Here is a 20,396-nt window from a genome sequence, read left to right on the forward strand (position 1 = left end):
CCAGTATGAAGTGGTGATGATTCTATACTAGGCAGGCTGAAGTCCCGCTCTGTGTATCTTGTACAGGTATTCTGGCAGTATTACACTGGCAAAAGTACACACAATGTACCTGAATCCTTGCTGGAGATACACGAGAGCAAATACTACAATGCTCACAGCTGCAGATGATCACAACAGTATATTTAGCTTCAGTTTGTCAAGAAAACTTGGAGATCTTGGCTCTTAAAATGGCTGGAAGTTTTCCATCGTGGGTCAGTGGCTTGTGCCATATAACTTCAATTTAGCAGACTGTGCTTGTGTGCAGGCAGTTGAATGCATGCGAGAGGCATGGGCAGTTTTTGCATCACCTTTCTAGAAGATGCAGCCCACAGCTAACAGAGCAAGAGACTAATTACTGAGCAGTTGCTGACCTCGGGGGATCTCAGTATGTCCTTGCTTATGTGATTGGACCCCAAGAGGACATTGTAGAAGTTGTGCATTGGCGTTTCAAACGTTAGTGGTGTTGTCTTTTTTTTTTTTTTTTACCAACTCGTTAAAGCTGTTGCATTTAGCAGGAAAGATAGAGGCATCATAAAAATGATGCTTTCTGCTCAGTGCAGAATGTTGTAGCTTTTTAAAAGGTAGATCCTACCTCTTGTCCCGTCCACACGGTCCTCTGGGCTGGCAGCTTTCCTGAAGGGCTTTTTTGTAGGTGAAGACACAAGAGCACCAAAAAGGTGAGGTAACTCGAGTCAGGGAGAACTACAGACCAACAGCCCCCCCACTGAGAACAGGTTGAACTGTAAGCATTAGATTCCAGTTAGGCTCTTGAAAAAGAAATTCTGGGATTAAGCTGTTGGTTAACCCTTTGGAATTGGGGCTTTTTGAAAAAGAGAGCGGGTTTTGTAGGGAAGCACTAAGAAGTGAGGATCTTCAATGAAAGGGCTAGGAAAGGGTAAAATCAGCAACCCCACAGGCTGTAACAACTTAAAGTGCTCTTTAAAGCACTGTTAACTCTTTCCATACACTGCAATAGCTACCTCCCATCTATAAAAACACCTTCTCTACTTTAAATAATGATCCTTATTAATGATAGTGGGCTCAGATCATAAAAAATTGCATTGTTTGCAATGACAGAAATATTAAAAATCACCAGAATACCAGTAATTTCAATTTATTATTGATGCATTTATTTATCTTTTAGAAATAAAGCTAGAAAAACTTGTTAATTAACACTTAAAGTAAGATTCCCATCTCGTTTAAATAAAAGTTTGTTTTGCATTCAGTCTGAATTTGTAGATGCCATGTTTTAATGTAGGGAGACATTTTGTGGACAAAAGAGGGGCAGGTCTGAGCAGAAACGTTCGCAGAGCTTTATTTCTGGCAGCAGCTCTGCAGAAGGACACGAGGTGTGTTCTCCTGCATGGTGTGCAGTCCCTGTTCCTGCTCTGTAGAAGCACTGCCATCTGGGTGGGTCAGGCCCATAAGCACCTTTGTCAATTCAGGTGGAGCCATCGGATTCCCAGCCAAACCCCATTAACCCTTCCCTGCCCAGCACATTCTCAGCGAGTTACTTTGGCAGCAATGTGAAGCATCAGCAGTTGAAAGTTTTTCCGGCTTGGTTTGGTTAGTCTTTATCCTGAATTAACTTGTTTTGTTTTGGAGAAAGTAAAGGAGTTTTCACCAATTCCACCTCTTCCCACCCCTGTTCAATACTTTTTGCATTTGCTGGAAATAGTTCTTGCCAGTTAAACTTTTTCTTTTTTTGAGGTGAAAGGAGAGCTGCATATCAGCATACAGAACAGAGGCATCAAGAGCTCAAGCACAATAGATGGAACCATTAATTTTTCAGAACTGTACACTGGCACCAATGTGCACAAAGATGACCCGAACCTGGGTAACCTTCTGCACACTTCTGCTGCCCTCCGACACCCTCAGGTTTGGAAGCTGGGGGCAGACTCCTCTGACTGCTTTAGCCGGGCCTGCTTTAGCTGGACCTACGCCTCGTCCTGCAGGAGGACTGCAACAAGCTGTGCTGGGCTGGTGGCTGCAGGCATGCTGTGCTGGTCCTCCTCTGCACCTTTCCCCCGCCTGGGTCACAGGCATTCACCTGGGGCTGGGCTGTGCTGCATACCGAAGGAGCTCATACATCCCGGGGGCTGAATCTTAACAGTGCCATCCAAAAGTTGTCCAGTTAAATAGCCACAGTAAACAGTTAGAGCTAAAGGTGCTCTCTGCTCTCCTACTGAAAAGTGAGAGGTCTGTGCTGGCTACTTGGAGGCTAAATGCCCCAACCTGTAGTGAACGTTTATATCTATGCATGAAAATAATCTGAAGGAACACGAGTGTGGGTCAGGATTATTCCAAGGGATCCACGTTTGTGTAATACAGCCCCGGCAGAACGTCCAGTGGTAACGCTGCAGCGCTTCTGCTTGTAACACCTGGCCCTGGCAGCTGAGTTTCCAAAGCAGTAAATCACAAGTAAAGGTTAAAATATGTAACTGTGTGCTTCAAAATGCAGAATAGGTCAGACAGTATCAGGCATTTCAGAGGAATTAAAAACCAAGTCATTAGAAGAGGTCCTCAGCTGTAGGTATGCATGGGTTGCTTCCCTTGAATATTTGGAATCTGCTACAATCAGTTCTACTAAAAATGAAAACCTCCAGGACCAGCAGCTTGAATCTTTGTATAAATAGAATGTTGCAAAATACTTGGGGTTTTTTGTTTGTCTGTTTGCTTGTTTTAGGGAATGAAAACTGTGATGAGATTTGTAACAATAATTTGCAAATTTAACTTGGAAAACAGCTTTCTTTTCCAGATGAGGGAAAACCAGGATTAGCCAGAGCTTTCAGAGAAGGTAACTAATCAGCTCCCAAAGCTTTTTGGGTAACATCCTGCCTAGCACCACCATCATTTTCACATAACAGTAAAAAACGTATTTTTGATTGTAAGAGAAGTTTTCTAAATGTCCTTTGACCTCCACAGTTAACCTAGGCAAAATACCTACAGCCCTGAAATCTGCTGTCCAAAGTTTCTTTTGTCTGGGGAGACAAAGGGGGAAAGAGGGGAGGAATTAGGCATGCACAGCCTTTGTTTGTTTATGTGGTATGTTGTGAAGGATGGACTTAGAGAAATGGCTTCTCTTAATTATCTAGGATTCAGACTTTAGGGAAGTTCAAAATAAAAATAGATTAACATTTAGGAAAAACACTATAGGACTGCAGCCATCAGACAGATAATTTGAGTGGGCAGCTTGTTTTAAGGGAATATTTATACTAAACAGCATCCAGTTGAAAAATCAGTTTCAGGGAAGATATTTTCTTCTGTTATATTCTGTGAAGTTGGACTCATAATAGCCAAAGTACTACGCAGTATGCAGCTAAATATAAAACAAAGTAAGCTCCGTTATCTAATATAGACATAAATGTAACTGTTTGTGACATCTATTTACAGCAAGGGTGGGGTGTTTTGTACCTTAATGTACAGAAGAAAAAGCTGCAGAGGGAATACAGTAAACTTCATCCAAAATTTCAACCAAGTATTTTTTTTTCCTTTTGCTGGATTAATTTCCTTGCAGGAATAAAAAAGATGTGGATTATCACCTACTTCCAAAGAGTAAATATATCCAGTGAGTAACAAATTCAGAAGGCAAAAGTTGGGAGGCGACTGGAGTTTAAATTCTTGTGGCAGACCCCACTCCCCTGAAATCAGTGGTAAAACTCCCTTCGATTTCAAAGGGAGCTGAATTTTATGTCAGCATTTGAAATACAATGTATTAACTTTTCAGGATTTTGCTGAAGAATAGAAATTCACTTTCTCTTTAAAAACAGAGCAACAAAAATGTTGGATTAAAATCTAAGCAGCAAATACTGCATAAAGATTTTAGGTATCTGCTATTAACAGCAAATCAGCTGATAATTCGATAGAAAGGATGCCATCCTATTTGTTTACTGTTTTTGAGTAATTTTTAGGATTTGAATGTTTTCAGTTTTCCTTTTAACTTGTTCAGGATCTGAGTCAAGTAAATAATAATTTTAAAAAAGCCCTGCCCTTGCAGAACAAATCCTGAAACAGGTTTTGGCAATTAGAAGAAAGATGATAAAGCTACTAAGTCTAAAACTTAGTTACCTAAGGATTGACATTTTAATGTTAGCAATAGAAAATGAAGGAAATAGGTTTTTGCAGCAAGAAAGAACTTCTTTTAGTAAAAAATACAAATTTGATCTTTTAGACCTTCAAAAAAATGTATTTGTGAGTTTGAATTTGCAGTTTAGTAAATGCATTGTTCCAAATAGCAGGGAGAGAAAGGATCTTCAAAGGGGGGAAATGCTGGGGTTGAAACCTACTATTTGGATAAAGAGAAAATATTTTGATAAGGGCAGACAGAATAAACAGAAGGGTTTATTACTATCCTGTGACTTCCAGTACTTCACACTAATTCATGTGACTTAAAAACTAAAATATTAGAACTATTTCTCATCCTTACCAAATATATTTCTATAGAAAATTTGGGTTTTTTTCATCTGGTCTGAAATTTGATCCTGACTTTTCTTTGTAGGAATGAAAAGAATCAGTGAATTTGATCAAAATTCACAAATGTTCCTTCTCTTGAGGCAGATTTTTACTTCAAAATTATTACTAGAAAATTATTTTAACCATTTTCTATTTCAAATTAATTTATGTAAGAAGCTTTTGGAAAGTTATGATACTGTCTTTCTTACAACTGACTGCAGCTGGAATCCAGCCCTCTCTCAAATCAAATACTATACATCATAATTAACAAAACACGTGGATGTAGATACAGTTACGATTATTAGGAACATTAATTTGCTTTATTTAATCTTGGTGGGGGGTTTGCTCTTTTGTAAGGCTTTGGAGCAGTTAGCCGTGAAAATAAACAGAGATGAAAAAAGATCTATTTCAAACCTACCGTAAAAAACTTCAGAAATGTTTCTAAATGTGATTCGATATATTTTTCCCCTGCTATGTGTAGGTTATTTATAAACCTTCTTACGATAAAAGATTTCTATTTTTAGGTAGTTCATATTTCATTAAACTGCCTGAGCCGTCGGGGTTACATCGCATTTGTTTGTAAGTTCAGCTGAGACTTATTTAACAGGGCAATCAGCTATAGAAGTATTCTGTGGGAAGTTGTATCCAAGTAATACCACTTCAAATAATTAATGTATGTCAGTGGTCCCATACTGATCTGTGTCTGAGAACTGTCTATTCAATTTTTACTTCATAATCTTCTTGCTTTTTTTTTTTTTTTTCCCCAGCTCCCATAATAACAAACATGATATCCTTGTTGTTTTTGAAATTGATAATATATAACCAAAATTGATTTTGGTTTGATGTAGAAAGAAATTACTGACAGGAGGAGACATGCAGCTATTTTGCACATGTAACTTTATGCAATGGAGGCATTAAAGTTTTGAAGTAAGGGGGAGATTTAGAAGAAGAATAGTCAACTAAAAATAAAAACATCTGAATCAAAATATCTTAAAATGTCTGCAACAAATTTTTCACTTTGGAAATATATATTCACATTGGCAATGCCACTAAAACTCACAATGCACAGAACATAGCTTTTCAGAGGAGAGGTCTTATCTGTAAATTTAATTGAAACTACATATAAAATGGTGTGTTCTTGTGGATCAAGCAAACTGAAATGTTTACCTTGAAAAAGAGCAGCTGCATAAATATATGGGCAATGGAAAGGTGAATATCACAAAAGCGATCCTCTGAAGGAAAAGAATTATTTCCACAGAAGTTTTCAATCCATGGGCATATGTTCACAGGGCGTGTTAGTGCTATAAACAGCGTGACCAGCTTCGTGGCAGGGAGGTGCAGTGTGGTCTGAAGTGGGAGAGAGCTCCGTGTATGTAGTGGCAGCAGATAAATATAAATATCAGGAACCAAGTCCAACTTCTTTGATTCCAGTTTCCACTGGAATGCTACCTTAAATGTGAGTTTGTTAATTGTAAGTGCTTCAAAAAAGTCACATGCTTCTAAAAGGCTTATTAATAAGCTTAAATATGATTATGTTATTAAATATTTCATTAATTAGAAAAGTGAGCTCTGTAAGCCATTGTGTAAGACCAGTATGGAAAATAGAATTGATGTATTAGTAATATGCTTCATCCTTTATTTATTAATGGATGGCTTTAGAGGTGAATAGGAAATTCTCCTGAATAAATTCACAAATGCATACCTCACTTACCTTTTTAGAAAATGTTTTGTTCTCCTGTTCAACAAATTAGGTATTCTTTTTTGCTCTCTCTAAATAATGTCACCGTTGCTGAAAGGGTCAAACACATCACCGGTTTGCCTTAAATTCCAGAGAAAGTTTTTCAAGCTCTTTCTATTTCTTTGTATTAAAATAAGGCAGATGTTGAAGGTGATTTAATGTAATCCATTAATTTCAAATTTCCCAACAATGAAGTTTCAGCTATAAATTATTATTGTAAGCCATTACTAAGTAATTTGATGTGAATTTCTTCTGTAGGACAAGGTAAATATAAGACAATAAGGCAAAGCCCTGCAGTCAAAACTCCCATTGATGGCAGTATAAGATGAGGCAGAGCAGGTACTTCAGGATTTGCAATGTTGTATCCAGAATAAAGTCTAAGTTTGTGGCTATAATCTTATAACTAGAGAAATATCTGCATTGGAGGTTTAAATTTTATTTTGCTTTATTTTTTTTTCTACTACATCTATCTAGATTTCTGTTCTATTTACCAGTAAAAGCTTTACTGCAGTTTTCATTGTTAATGTATTTCAAACAAGAAGACCTAGTTGCTTGATCTGTGTTCTCTAAAAGTCTAACCTGTCAGGATGGGAATTAATTATGATAGCTTTGATTAACTTTGAGCTTTCCCTCTCCCCTTTTTTTCCCTGGTTAATTTGGGAGAGGGCAAAAATAGGACTTGGGTTAGTATAATTTCCCAAATCACATCAAATTCTGTGATCAGATTCATAGGGTAATAATGACATGCTGCTACTAGTGTGCATTTTTTTTAACCTAAAATATACCATTAATTAAATTTATTTCACTAAAAATTTTCCATTTAATTGGTTGGAGGTTGCAAATTGTAGTTTCAGTTATTGACTCAATTTTAATGGTTGTTATTCTTATGGTAGCTGTATGTATCAGAACGCTATTTAAACAACCAGGATTTCTGCTTTTAAGATTTAAAGTGACTATTCAAATAATCTTCACCACTGTTCTGATACTATAATGTAGCAAATCCGTATTTCATGGCATAGAGATACGAGATAGCAGTGGGTGCACAAGGGCACCTAATATGGGAAATGAAAGGGAGTCATTCAGAATATAAGGATGCCTGTGTTAATGTAGAGAGCACTAAACCTGTTAGTAATGATATATATATTAAAAAAATTTTAAATGAAAATTGCTGAAGATGTAAAGTTTTACTTCATATGAAATCATAGGTGTGAAAATATGGAATTGTATAGACAATCCTGTCTATCTAAATCCAACCAAAATATCGTCAGTGATGCTTGAGCTCGGCCACAGGGACTCATTGCAGTGCAGTTTGACTCCCCTTGAAATGGAGTTTAGAGATGAGATTTGCATGGGGTTGGAGGTACAGCTCTAGTCTCGAGATGGGCTGGGATGAGGCGGTGGTACAGTCTGAGCTTCAAAGTCTGGGGATAGGCCTGACCCTTTGAGTTGCCCAGTTCTGTGATGGGGAGGGTTCACATCTGTGGTGGCTACTGCCTTTCCCTGGTCTTCTGGATGCTTTGGATCAGGCTCCTTTTGTAAAAGCTGCTTGGCTGCATTCTAGCACACAGTACATTCGGTTTTCATCAGGCGGCATCCGTCAGAGTATTTATGTATACTACGTTCTATAATGATGGGCTTTACTTTGTAACTATATTTTCTGCTATGCTTATGTACAACTGAAACTTCAGGCATAGAGACCTACAGCTTTATCCAATGAAAAACTATTTTTCTGTTGAACGAATTCCATATAAGTAGATTACGTGTCACTATACTGCTGACGTATTCATTCCTTACCCATGGGAGGTGGAACGTAACACAAAGCTATAAGGTATTGATGGTGGCTATAAACTAATAACAAGTAGAAAGCAGGCTGATAGTGGTGGATTTGCTTGGTGTCCGTGAGGGCTCCTTTTCCAAATGTAACTAATATTAAGAAGTTTTCCTGTATACCAAGGTCGATCTCTGGAATTGCCAGAGTTTGCTTGCTGTACGCAGAAGTGCAACAATAGTGCTGCATGGGTCATACTGTTCTTCAGCTGTATGATATTTAAGTGGTCTATAAGCTATGAAAGCTGAAAAGGGAAGAAAAAAAAATCTTAGCTATACTGTTTTGATTCACAGTCTCTGTCCTGTTTTTAGGTTATGAATGAGGAGTAGCAGAGATGTTTGAAATACTCTGCTTGAACTTACTCTTTTGTTTGGCTTTGCAGTCTAGCTAGCTAGCTGGGTCCCCTTAGGAAGCACAGTAAGACCACTTTCAATGTCATTATTGAGAGAGCAGAAATATGAGGGCTGCTCTAAAAGTAATGCCTCCTATTTTATTATACTGGGCCACAGCCCCAGAGGTGAATGTTGGTGTTAAGGCTGCAGAGGCTGAATGTTCCCATTAATATTTCATCTTGTTGCCAAGTAACAGATGGCAGCAGAGGAGCAGTCTGCCAAAATGGCGTCTGAGATGGAGGTGTGTACGAACCAAAGGTGTGCCACTGAATTCCTCCGTGTGGAAAAAATGGCACCCATTGACATTCACTGATGCTGAATGTTTATGGAGACCAAACATGGTTTATGGAAGTGAGTACAGTGAAAGTTGGACTGCGCGGGCAGCATTTTTCTAGCAATGATGCTGACGTATCAGCCGTGAAACAGTGGGCCACCTCCACTGGTGCAGATTTTTACATGTGGCATGCAGGCTCTCTTGTTCATCGCTGGTGAAAATGCATAGTTAGTGGTGGTGACTATGTTGAAAAGCACTGCTTTGCAGCTTTGCTCTATCAAATATTTTTACTGTGTTCCACGGAAATAAATATTGCTTTTCATGGAAATAAATAGGAGGCATTACTTGCAGAGTCCTATATGTTTTATCTGATCTGCACAGTGTCTACTTTGTATCCATCAGCTGATCCTGATCTTTGATCAGGAATCAAAATTTGAGTCCACAACACTGTTTACAGGTGGATCAATCATTAAGTGACAACGTGTGCACAAATATCTGGCCCAGTTTTTTTCTTCTGTGCCCTTGTCTGATTCCTTATTGCTCCAGCTACGTCTGGACTGCTGGAGAAGACTGTGTTGCTATTAGCAATAGTTGAAAGTCCTTGAGTACCTAGACAAATAATAGAAACTTTTTAAATGAAATCTTTCTTTAATTCTGAGGAGTTACAAAATCATATAGCACAATAAGAAATTTCAGTGGGAAAGACTGACAAGATCCCATTCTTCTTAAAAATATGTAGAGCGTACACATTGGCGTAATTTTTATAGAACACTTCTATCTTTTTTTAAAATTTTCTCTCTGTGTTGTTTTTTGTTTGTTTTTTAATGGGGAAGATCAATATCATATCCAGAATGTTTCCAAAACTAAAATATTTCATTTTATTTTCATGGAAGTCTATTGGATTTTATTTCACTCCATTTAAATTATGTCACTCTTGACACAGCACTGTTCAAATGCTCTTCACTCGCTTGGTGAAAACAAATGTGCTTTGCTATTTGGAACTGGATAGACCTGGTAGCCAAGAAAGGGATGGCCATACCAATTTGTTCAGCTTTTGTTGGACACAACTCTGTGTACAACTCATGAATACACATTCTTGGGGACTAGATATATTTTTGAATGATATTCCTGAGAGGGTGTGAAATTGGATGTCCTGTTTGTCCTGTATAGTAGATAGTTTCAGACCCAATATGAATTTTCTAAAGAAAAATAATTATTAGAGGGTGTTATTTATTATGCTAGCTTCTTAAGAGGGCAGGAGAAATAAGAGGTATTTTATCTTTTGCAAGTAGTTCAACTTGATACAATGAGTTGAGGCCATTTCCTAGGTGCCCTGTAATGTCAACTAAAATGTAGAAATAAGTAAAATATATTAATGTCAGACTTGCTGTAGGAGAAATGGAAAACTATCTCCCTCTAGCTTTACTTGGGGAAGGATCTTAGGAGTGTACAAAACTGGCCTAAACACTGGAAAACAAAAGGGCTGTTTGTCAGTAAGCTGCTTTCATAGCTGGAACTCTTCAAAAAGGTGGAGGGAAATAGAACAAACTCATCAGCTATTTCCTTACAACTCAAAATAAATGATGTGTGGCAAGGTCACAAAACATTTTGAGACAGTCAGAATCTATGGAATTTTTAGAGCTGCGTAGCACTTCTCCTAGCTGAGATGAGTTCCTTTCCATTCGTCCACTAATAACTCATTCAGAAAGACTAATGCCTTTGTACTAGGAGAATCATGTCCTGCTTTTTAATTGTAGAATTATACTGCATTTCTGGCAAAAGAATGTAGTCACTAAATGGAGCACTGTTAATTGATCAGATCTCCCAAATCTTCTGTTGATCAGTCTATCAGTAGGAGAAATAAGTTTTGTCTTTTGTCATCATATGGTTGCATGGATCATGTACTAAGTACTTGTGGTGTGTTTCCTTTTCTTGATCATGTACTAAGTACCTGTGGTGTGTTTCCTTTTCTTGATGAGGGAAGTGTGTGTACCTCCATTACGTGACGTACTGTATACAATTTATGTCCATAAATTAGTGCAGTATTTATCAAACTTTCTGAATCCTTAATATCCTTTATGATTCATGTTTCCTCCTGTTATCTTCTCACTCTTTCTAAGGTAGCAATTGTCTGTAATCAGTGCATGGAAACCCACTCTGTTTCCCAGGAAGAGCTGCCTTATGGCCAGCAAGCAAGGGCAGTTAACCTACTGGCTAACCAAGGTACTTGCAGTGGCTCCACAGTCCCCCAATGTCAAAAAACAGCTACTGAAACTTTATTTTTTCCCCAACGCTCTGAATGTCTTCAAGTTTGTCTGGAGCCCATAGTTTGTGAAACACCTCTTTAGCAGAAGTGGAATTCCTACTTTTGTGTGTACTGATGAATTTCCTGGCCACACAGCTATAGAAGGTGGCAAAAACTAGGTTTGTTGAACCTGGATGTGGTAAAGGTCTGTTCATGGTAGTAGAGGATCTATGTAATTTCATGACAGTGCAAACTCCATATAATCATCTCAGTTACAGCTGCCTTTCTCTCATGTTCCTCTTCAAACAAAATTGTTCTTGTTAAACAACATGGGTGATAGAGATATTGATGTTGGTATATTTGCTTTCAATTTAAGGGGGGGGAAAAAAAAAGAAAATATTTCTCCCCTATGCTGTGTGAGTTGTTTCAGTCCTCCTGATGGGTAGTTCAAGGTTGGCTGGTCTTTCCTTGAAATCTGAAGAAGAGTGTACTGGCAATACTGGGGATGCAGTACATTGATTCTTTAAATAGGGGCCAGAAGACACACACAGTACCTGTGCTACAGTATTCCCCGTATTTATGTCAGTTCCTTGGTGTGAGCAGTAGGACGCTGCTGGCTCAAAGTCACAGGGAAGGGCCCCCAAAGAGATGGGGTGCTCACTCTGACCCGTCGCAGCTGCAATCCCACTGTGCTGAGCCAACCACGGCGTTTCCTGTGGGCATGCCTTGTTGTGTGTGGAACAGGACAGTGCTGGGGAGATGGGGGAAAAAGCAAAAGTCTGGGGTGTTTGAGACTGAGCTAGAGTGAGGAAGAGGTGAAGAGTCAGCCATGCTAGGCTGTGCTCTCTATTCCTGTCACAGACACTGTTTGACCTGCTCTCATCTCTGTCTCTCGGTGTAACCTACCTATCATGGTGGTCAGTCTCAGATGCAGTTATTATTAAGGATGTGACTGTCACATATCACCCGATGCCTTACAAAGCAAATAAGTAAATGAATATTTGTTGCTCCTCCTGTGCCTCCAGATTGGAAAAGGAAGGCATGTTGGAGACCTGTCAGGAGGGGCCCGTTGAGCTCCTGTCCCTGCACCTTGGGAATTAGGGTGATGTGAAGTGTCTAGAAAGAAACAACCACCCCTTTCCATAGCCTTCAGACCTGCTGCTGCCCTCGCAGTGTTCAGAAGGGTCCGTTGGTGGTGTTTGCTGTGAGGCTTTTCTCTTTAGTTTCAAAAGATAGAAGATAAGCAGCTATCACACAGCTAAAGTTGTCTTGCTAGTTAGAGCAGTAAAAAGGTACAGAACAGATTTATGCAAAAGGCAGGTAAAACACAGAAGAGAATTCTCCAGAGGGAATTTCTCCTTGTGCTCCATGAGCTGTATTTTAAAAGCAAGCCCAAGTTACAAAACCCTTCCTTCAGAGGAGCCATTTTGACATGGGCCATTTTATTGCCCTGTGGTTCTCTGCTGTTGGTGATGGTCCACCAGTATTAACTGATACTGATAATTACTGATTTCACTGGTGTAAGGTAAGCTTCACTATGAAACTGGTACAGGTCAGGGTCTTCACTCCAAGAAGCAAATGCACTGAATGCTGGAGGTAGTGCTATCTTTTTATGTGGGTCTACTTTAGCACTGGGGAGAGGTGACCCCCCCTGCATGACAGCCACCTCACACCAAAGCACCGTGTCAGCAGCTCAGCTGTGAATTAGGAAAGTAGGAACAAGCAAGTGTGGGACATTGCTTTTAGGAAAGAGTCAATCTGACCCTGTAGGAGGAATGTGGCTGCACTTGGTCATGCATAAAAGCTTGATGTGACTTGGTGAAATTCAGTGCTGTTGTGGTGCTTCCTGGCAAAGTGAGTTTTGTGTGATCCAGGACATTGTAGTGGTTTTGTAAGTGTGTGGCATGGAATCGTTTTGAGGCACTGCTCATCTGAGTGAGTAAATGAGCCCACTGAACATGGCAGGCGTATTTCTCCACTCGAAGTTAAATCCCTGTGCAAGTCTGATGTTGAATTAGGCTTGGAAATGTGAATGATGTCTACCAAAGAATGGAGAGGAAAAGTAGAACAAGGTGAGGGAAATCCTTTGGGAGGGTGGCAGCTCTGCTCCTATACAGTGGCACCTGGTCCAGGAGAAGATGGGAGCACTTGGTACATAGCACTGTGGCAGCCATTCATGTCTTGGTGTGTGAAGTGGTAATGGTCAAATGTATTGCACCAGAGTCAGCTCAGGAAGGAAAGAGTGCATGCGTCAGTGATGTGGGATGTGTGCATGGTCACAATGTGATACCCCATTTTCATTCGTGTTTGATACGGTGCAATAAAATGTAGGGTAAATGAATACAGATGCAAATGTTCTCATGGGAATTGCATATGTAGGCTTTTAAGATTTACCACTAGTCATGTAAACAGGACAATAACTGCCATAGAGAGCTAACGCCAATTTCTACACGTGTTTGCAGAGCACAGAATTTCTGGGGAAAAAAATGGAAAAGTGAACATTGCACAGCCCCTAAAAGCTCCTAAAACTTTTCCATTAAGTCTCAATATCTCATGAACTCTTATGATAGAATAGATAGACAGAATTGGCAGTGCCTAGGTAGCTAAGGGAAGCTTCCTTTTTATGTGTATATACACATATCTGCACATATGCATGGATGCATTTTGGAGCCTGTCATCAAGAGGGAAAGGAATTTAGAAGGGGAAAAATATAAATTGAAGCCTTTTTTTTCTCCTTTCCTTTCCTTTTTTTTTCTTTTTTTTTTTCTTTTTTTTTTCCCCATTTCCCCTGCTGTTGCAAATTGTAGCTTCTGAAAGCTTTGTCCTGACAAAATGAGAACTAAACAGGTGTGTGCTTTAGAAACTTTACCTAACGAGGGTACTGGTGCAAGGTGGTCACACTTTTGCGTTGCTTGGAGTGTTTCATGCTGCCTGCACACAGGAAGGAGAATCAGTTATCCTCAGTTGGTAGCAAAGACACACAGTGTTCCCCCTCATCCATGCCAAAGTTCAAAGACGCCCTGTAATTTCACATGGCCCACATAAAGGGGGGAATTTATTCCTAATTTAAAAGCATACAAAAGGGCAAATGCAGCAACTGTTTTTTCCTTAGAGCTTGCATAGGAGAATAATTAAAGGCAAGCATCATATTTTATCGGCAATATATTGGTTTGCACGTAGAATTCCTTTGTTGCAAATTACAGAACCAGAGGCCTGATCCTGCTATAAGGGCATTTAATGGCATATTTCCTATTTATTTCAGAAAGAAAGAGCAGACCACAGCTTAACATGTGACAGGTAGATCTGCTCCTTTAGAAGGAGGTTGCCTGTTGCTTTTAGGCTCCCAATTTCTGCTTCCTTGCCGTCCTGGGAAAAAAGATGGCCACAAATTGTACATCTTAGAAGGATAATGGGGATTTTTTATAAATATAAATATTGTCTTGAACATTGCTGAACCCAAAATATAAAAGATTGGGCCAGTGAATGAAAGTGAAACTGTCTGAGAGCAAAAGTGAAACCAACAGGCAACTTTCACTGTCCAGGCTGTGTGAAATGCAGAGAAGCAAATCCTAAACAGGTGATGCTGAACTGTAAATTTGAATTTTAAAAATTTATTCACTTTTATTAGTGTAAGAAAGTGTTGCTAGTGATCTAGATAAAGATTTCCCCTCCAGCATAGGTGCTTTTCTTGATGGTTATCACCTTAAAAAGGCAGAATTGATAAGAAATGACTTCTTTTTTCTTTGTGATGTTAAGGGACATCCCCTTGTGTCACCCCCTTTTCCCTCTTCATGCCTTGATCCCAAGCTTTGAGTCATTTACACAAGTATGCTGACAGGAGCATGCATCAAAGCTGCAGGAAGCTCACCTTGCTTTGCAAAAATGGGTGCCTATAACCTGCACATTTCTGGAGGAGGAGAAAAATATGTAGCTGTAAAAATATATGAAAACGATGGTAGAATGTGTATAATCTGTAAAATACCAAAAAAGAGAGAGGCAGCATAGCAAATGTGAGAAAGAGATGCTTACTTCTTCCTGCTTGGTCTGATAGGATCAGTAGGAGAGAACTGTGCAGAAAAGTGAGCAAAGAGCAGCAGCAAAGGGTAAAAAAGAATGAAAAAAAAATAAAAGAAAGCAGAAAGCATGGAGTGTCATAGAGAAAAAGTGAAAATGGAGGGAATGTATGGTTTAGGTATGTTAACCTCATGTAAAGTGCTTCCTTGGTTCACTTCTGTCAATGTCTGGGAAACTAGGTGGAAAAACACACGTGGCAACAGTCTGTTAGGATCTAGACAGTATGAGGAGGGGAATATATATGGAAGAAGAAGAGTAAAAGATGGAAGAAAAGATTTCAACATGGGCAGATCTTTCTTTTTGCCTGAAGAGAAAAAAAAAATGCAATTCAGTCATAAATACTACGCTGACCATTGAGGTTTTCTGACCGTGGCTTTCATTGATAATGTTTGTTCAATGACAAACTGAAACAAGGGATTTTGGGAGGATTTAGTATGTCGTGAATTTGTATTCATTATCTTACCTGATTGTTTTTTTTTTCTCTCGTATTTGTTCCAAAAGGTGCAGAGGCAAAAAGGGTGTAAAAGTGTTGTCTAGGCAGTGATTTTAGCTGGTAGCCTTCTTGCAGGTGAAGGGAGGAGATAGAAGCCTCCAGCCTGCAGATCTGTGTATATTCTGCATTGTAACAAATAAATACGCTGTAACACAAATGCTAGAAAAATGGGTAGAGCAAACACTGCGTTTCTCTGGGAAGGTATTCAACTGTTGAAACAGAGGAGGGAAAAGTTGCTCTCGGAAGAAATATCTCAGGATTCTGTCCGTCATATAAATGCCTTAAAAAAAAAAAAATTAAAAAAAAATTTTAAAAAAATCAGATCTCCATCTATGTAAAAATAAGTGATATTTTTTCTGTTTTTCAATATAAGGTCAAGCGATTTGCAGACTAAGTGATGCAAATGAGATACAGCATGCAGCAGTACACAGGCCTCTGAGAACTCAGGAACTGGTTTGGAGGCTCTGGAAGTCCTGCACAACATGAGGGGGGTGATTTTTAACACATCTACCTGACTTACCAAAACAGATTTGATGGCCTCAGTTAGAATGTAATAGGAGTTTTTTTAAGATGCTTTTTAGCCTAAGAGGTACAAAAGCTTGTGAGGGCCAGACAGTTTGAATGATCAGAAATGGGCCTAAACACTGGAATAATTGTAATGTGTTTTCTCTTATGTTGCAAGGAACGTGGTGCAGCCTCTGCTTCGGACAGGAGGATGTTCGTCCCAGGAGAAGGAGCATCAGTTCTCAGGTAACGTGCTGCTACTTGTGGCATTCCACGCGGAGAGAAAATAACTTTTCTATTAGGGCTAAATAGTGCCCGACCCTTTGGCCTTTTCGGTTCTGTAGTTTATCGGTGACATTTTGCAGAAGCCTAAAGATTCCTGCTTTATTTTGGGAGAGGTGAGGAGGCCAAGTGTTGTGAGGGAGGGCAGCAAATATGAAGCCCTGCTGAAGCCTGGTCGGTTGCGTGAGAACAGCAGAGCTGACGGTGTTATTTGGTATTTTCCCATTAAAACATGCAGAGGATAGGATGTTACAGAAGGGCTGATGTGTTTGTTAGCTGGGGTGTGTGTTTCAGTTCACCTCGTATTAAAATGCAAAGTGAATTTGAAGTGGATGCTGTAGTTTGTGTTTGGTCAAAGACAGGGCTAAAAAGAAATAATTCTTTCTAATTGTTTGTGGCTTATTTTCTTGTGCTGACAAATATATTTGGTGTGGTCGCAATTAAAAATATTCTGTTTCGATTAAATTGAGGGACGGATACTTGTTTTGGAAGCATGCTGGTTAATTAAACAAGAGTTACTAAATGGCAGAAAAGCTACAGGCAGGATGCTTTCTGACGATATGCAGTTCCTCGGGCTGAAATTAGTCACTAAGCAAAATTTTCTGATGAGGAAGGAGACGATATTTTGAAGATATTGTATACTTTGTGTGAACTTCTTATACACCAATAGAGAGAGGAGCTGTGTTAAAGTGTTGGTCGTGCTGTTGTGTTGCGTACGGTACCTCGCTTGTTCTTTCTGGTTTGGATTCCTTGTCCAACTCTGATAATTTAGACAAGACAGAAATGTAAATTCTGTTTACCAAATCGGATGTTTGCAGCATTGAAAAAAGAGAGAGATTAAAAATGGTTTGAAGTCTTTAAAATCTGTAATGTTGTTCTGTAGCCTTTCAAAAGGGGGAAAAAAAAAATCAAAATAGCCAAATTTTCACTACCAAAATAATATACAATATCTAAAAACAATATAAATTGCTATTAGAAAGGCTTTGAAATAAATGATACGTTCAAACAGAAAGACAGGGCTTTGCAGTATTTTTCTTCCCAAATTCTCCCTCCTTTTTGGAAAAGCAAATTGGAAGATTTATTTCAAATATCACATGAAAAAACAAATACAATTGAAATGAAACATTACGCTCAGTATTTGGTGAAATTTGTTGTCTTCTAAGTATTTGGTTTTTTAACTGCAAGCGCTCTGGAACAGTTCATATCTCAAAGTTTGTGGGGAGAAAATGTTTCAGCATTTTTATTCATACCTGGGGAATCCATTTTAGAAGTCCATTTTCTCTATTTGCAAAATACATTTTTATTAGATCAATGTATTTGGGTTAAGACTTACTTAAAATTACTTAATTAGGTTACACTGAAATTCTAAGTGATTTAAAAAGAAGGATTATGGTAATATGACAAAACATAACACTATTTTCATTGAGATCCTTAAATAAAGCCCTTTTAACATGCCAATTTAAAAAATCTATAAATTTGGGGTGTTGAAACAGTACAAAATATAAAAAGGCCGAACTCGTAGTAAAATATATAATCCTGTACCAGTGCAGGGATTTTGGAACTATGTCTGGAATATGGGAGGAGGTCATTGACACCTTTGGTTTGTTCGGGGGCATTTCTCTCGCTGTATCATCCTCTGTAAGTCTTTGCTATATATATGTAAAATACTTACAAAATGTTTGTGGCTGTTTGGTAAGGAGAAAATGCAGAGAAAGAGATAACAGTGTAAGTGCGCTGAGCTAGATGGAATCGGTTGTGTTTTCCAAGGAAATTTTGGAAAATCTGCCCAAGTAAAAATTGCTACAACGAGGGATAAATTCTAAATAATTGTGTTTGTGCTGTTTGGAATAGCGTGGCTGCAAATTGTCATTAAAAACCTTCTTGTAAGTCTCGGAAACAGGACAGCAGAAAAAGCCTTTCCAATTGTGCTTTCTGTGGATTAAGTTGTTGGCTCGTAGGCTGATTTTTGGGAGCAAGATATTAAAAAATACACTTAAAAAAAAAAAAAAGCTGTATATGAGGTTCTATTATCAGTGGGTTTGTTTTGTTTTTTGTTTTTTGGGTGTTTTTTTTTTGTATTTTGAGAAAAGGAAAATCCGTGAGTGTTACTTTGCTCTGTATTGTTTATGGTCTAAGGCAAATAATAAATCTGTGGAGATTATGTTTTTTTTTTAAGCAATATTTATGCGAAAAGCCCAGCAGTGAGCTTCCTTTAGTTGGTATCTTAATTTCGGAGACGTAGCAGAACATTTCTGGCTATTTGCGTTTGTTGCAGGGCCGGAGCAGGAGGCAGCCCTGTGTAGTCTGTCAGGCAGCACACGTCTGAGCATGTTACAGTTTGTAGCACTACGAATTAGAGCCGTTGGAGTTGTATTGCCGTACGGTGCTCTTTTAAAAACGCTGGTAACCGGGCAGGTGTGCGGGACAGGGCTGGGACACAGCAGGGGGTGCCGGGGCAGGTGACTCCGTGGCTGTCGCAGTGGGGTGCTGCCGGGAGGGGCCCTGCCGTCCCCTGCGCTGGGCCAACTCGGAGCTGGGTGCCGGGGGCGTGGGTGATTTTTGGCTGGCACCGACCGGGCTGTTTGCGTGCTCGTACCCGGTGCGGTGCTTGTGTGCTTGGCGTAAGGCAGGAGCTGGGAAACGCTGCACGTGTGAACGGTACGTGTGCTGGGCACCTGTATGGAGCGTTTGGGAAAGGGGAGAGGGCACGACAGCTCGACGGAGCCTCGCGCTGCTCTCGCTGCAGGAAAACACAGCGTTCTTGATAACTTTGTTGCAAAGTTTTGGGGGGGCTCGCCTGGCTGCTTCCGAGTTAATTCACTCAGCAGCATCAGTGTCGTGAAAACAGTTCGGAACAAAGCAAAAGATGCGGAGCAGGATCCGTCACCGGTCGTTCGCTAACCGGGGGGAGCGGGCAGTCACCGAGCCCGGCGCGGCCCGCACTGAGCGGCCGGGCTGCTAAGAGCAGAGCCGCGGGCAGAGCACAGCACAGCCGCCAGCGTGGCCGGGCCGGGCCGCTCGGAGCACGGACGGCGGGCCGCACCGCACAGCACCGGGCCGCGCCTCCAGGGCCCGCAGGGAGCAAGGCCCGGTGCCGGCGGCCCGGCCGAGAGGGAGCGGGGTCGGGGGGGCGGCGAGAGGCCGGCCCGGCCGCGGGGCCAACCCGGCGCCGCAGAGGGTTAACGCGGGCGGCTGGGAGTTGTAGGCGCCGCGGCATGCCGGGAGCTGTCGTAAACGCCGCCGCCGCGCCGCGCCACCGGCATGGCGGCTCGGGAGCTCGGTGGAGGGGGAGCGGAGCCTTCCTTCCCTGCGCTGGGAGTGGGGCTGCCCGGCCCTTCCTCGGCGGCTGCCCGGATCTCGACCGGCTCCGCGGCGGGGCCGAGCGGGGGGCTGCGGGCGGCGGGCGGCGGGGGGACGGATCCGAGAAGCTGGCGGGACTCGGCAGTAGGGATGTTTGGTCTGAGGACGAGCTGAGGAGGGAAGCGGCTTGTAAACAAGAGGAGTTAGAGTGAGGAAATGCTGCAGCGCGAAGCTGGGAGACGGCATCGACAGAGGGGAGGCTCGGAACGTCCGTGTGCCGACAAGATGAAGTAAAGCTAAGATTAATGGGATTCGGTGATGCAAATAGAAGGCAACGGCGATCTGTTCAAGTAGAGCTCCCCGGCTTGGCAGTGGATTAGGGGTCGGAGCGGTAGGCAGCAGGATGGCAGCGTGCTGCTGCTGTGAGGGGCTCAGAAAGTACGTGAGTAAAAAGGCCGCCCTCTGGAATGTGCTGCGGGAGGGCCTCCGTCGGCTGTGCAAAATATGGATGTCGGAGTGCATGGCTGCCGAGTCCTTATCTGCAGCCCGGCTGATCGCCCACGTTCAGATAAACGATTCTGAACAGATGCAGAATAGGGCTGTGGATGTTAAGAAGAATGAAGAGTCTGCTTGCTGAGAGACAGGAAAGTTGAAAGTTGTGTGGTTTTTATGTATGGGAGGAAAGGAACTTGCAAGCTCAAGGTTAGCATAAGCAAGCTTGAAGAAAGTGAATGCAGTTCACTGGAAATAGCAAGAAAAGTTCTCACTGTTGTTC

General features: G+C 40.9%; 1 long non-coding RNA gene across 4 annotated transcripts in view; it reads left to right on the forward strand.

Annotated features, from left to right (window-relative positions):
- Positions 1 to 20,396, forward strand: part of LOC128086355 (uncharacterized) — a 72,942-nt gene that overhangs the window by 45,709 nt on the left and 6,837 nt on the right. For all 4 annotated transcript variants that reach the window (XR_008209344.1, XR_008209346.1, XR_008209347.1 and 1 more), the window contains one exon: positions 16,218 to 16,285. This is a non-coding gene — a long non-coding RNA (uncharacterized LOC128086355). The remainder of the gene's footprint in view (positions 1 to 16,217; positions 16,286 to 20,396) is intronic.

The sequence above is a fragment of the Tympanuchus pallidicinctus genome, unplaced genomic scaffold (genome assembly GCF_026119805.1).
Source record: "Tympanuchus pallidicinctus isolate F22 unplaced genomic scaffold, pur_lepc_1.0 scaffold3, whole genome shotgun sequence".
Taxonomy (NCBI): Eukaryota; Metazoa; Chordata; class Aves; order Galliformes; family Phasianidae; genus Tympanuchus; species Tympanuchus pallidicinctus.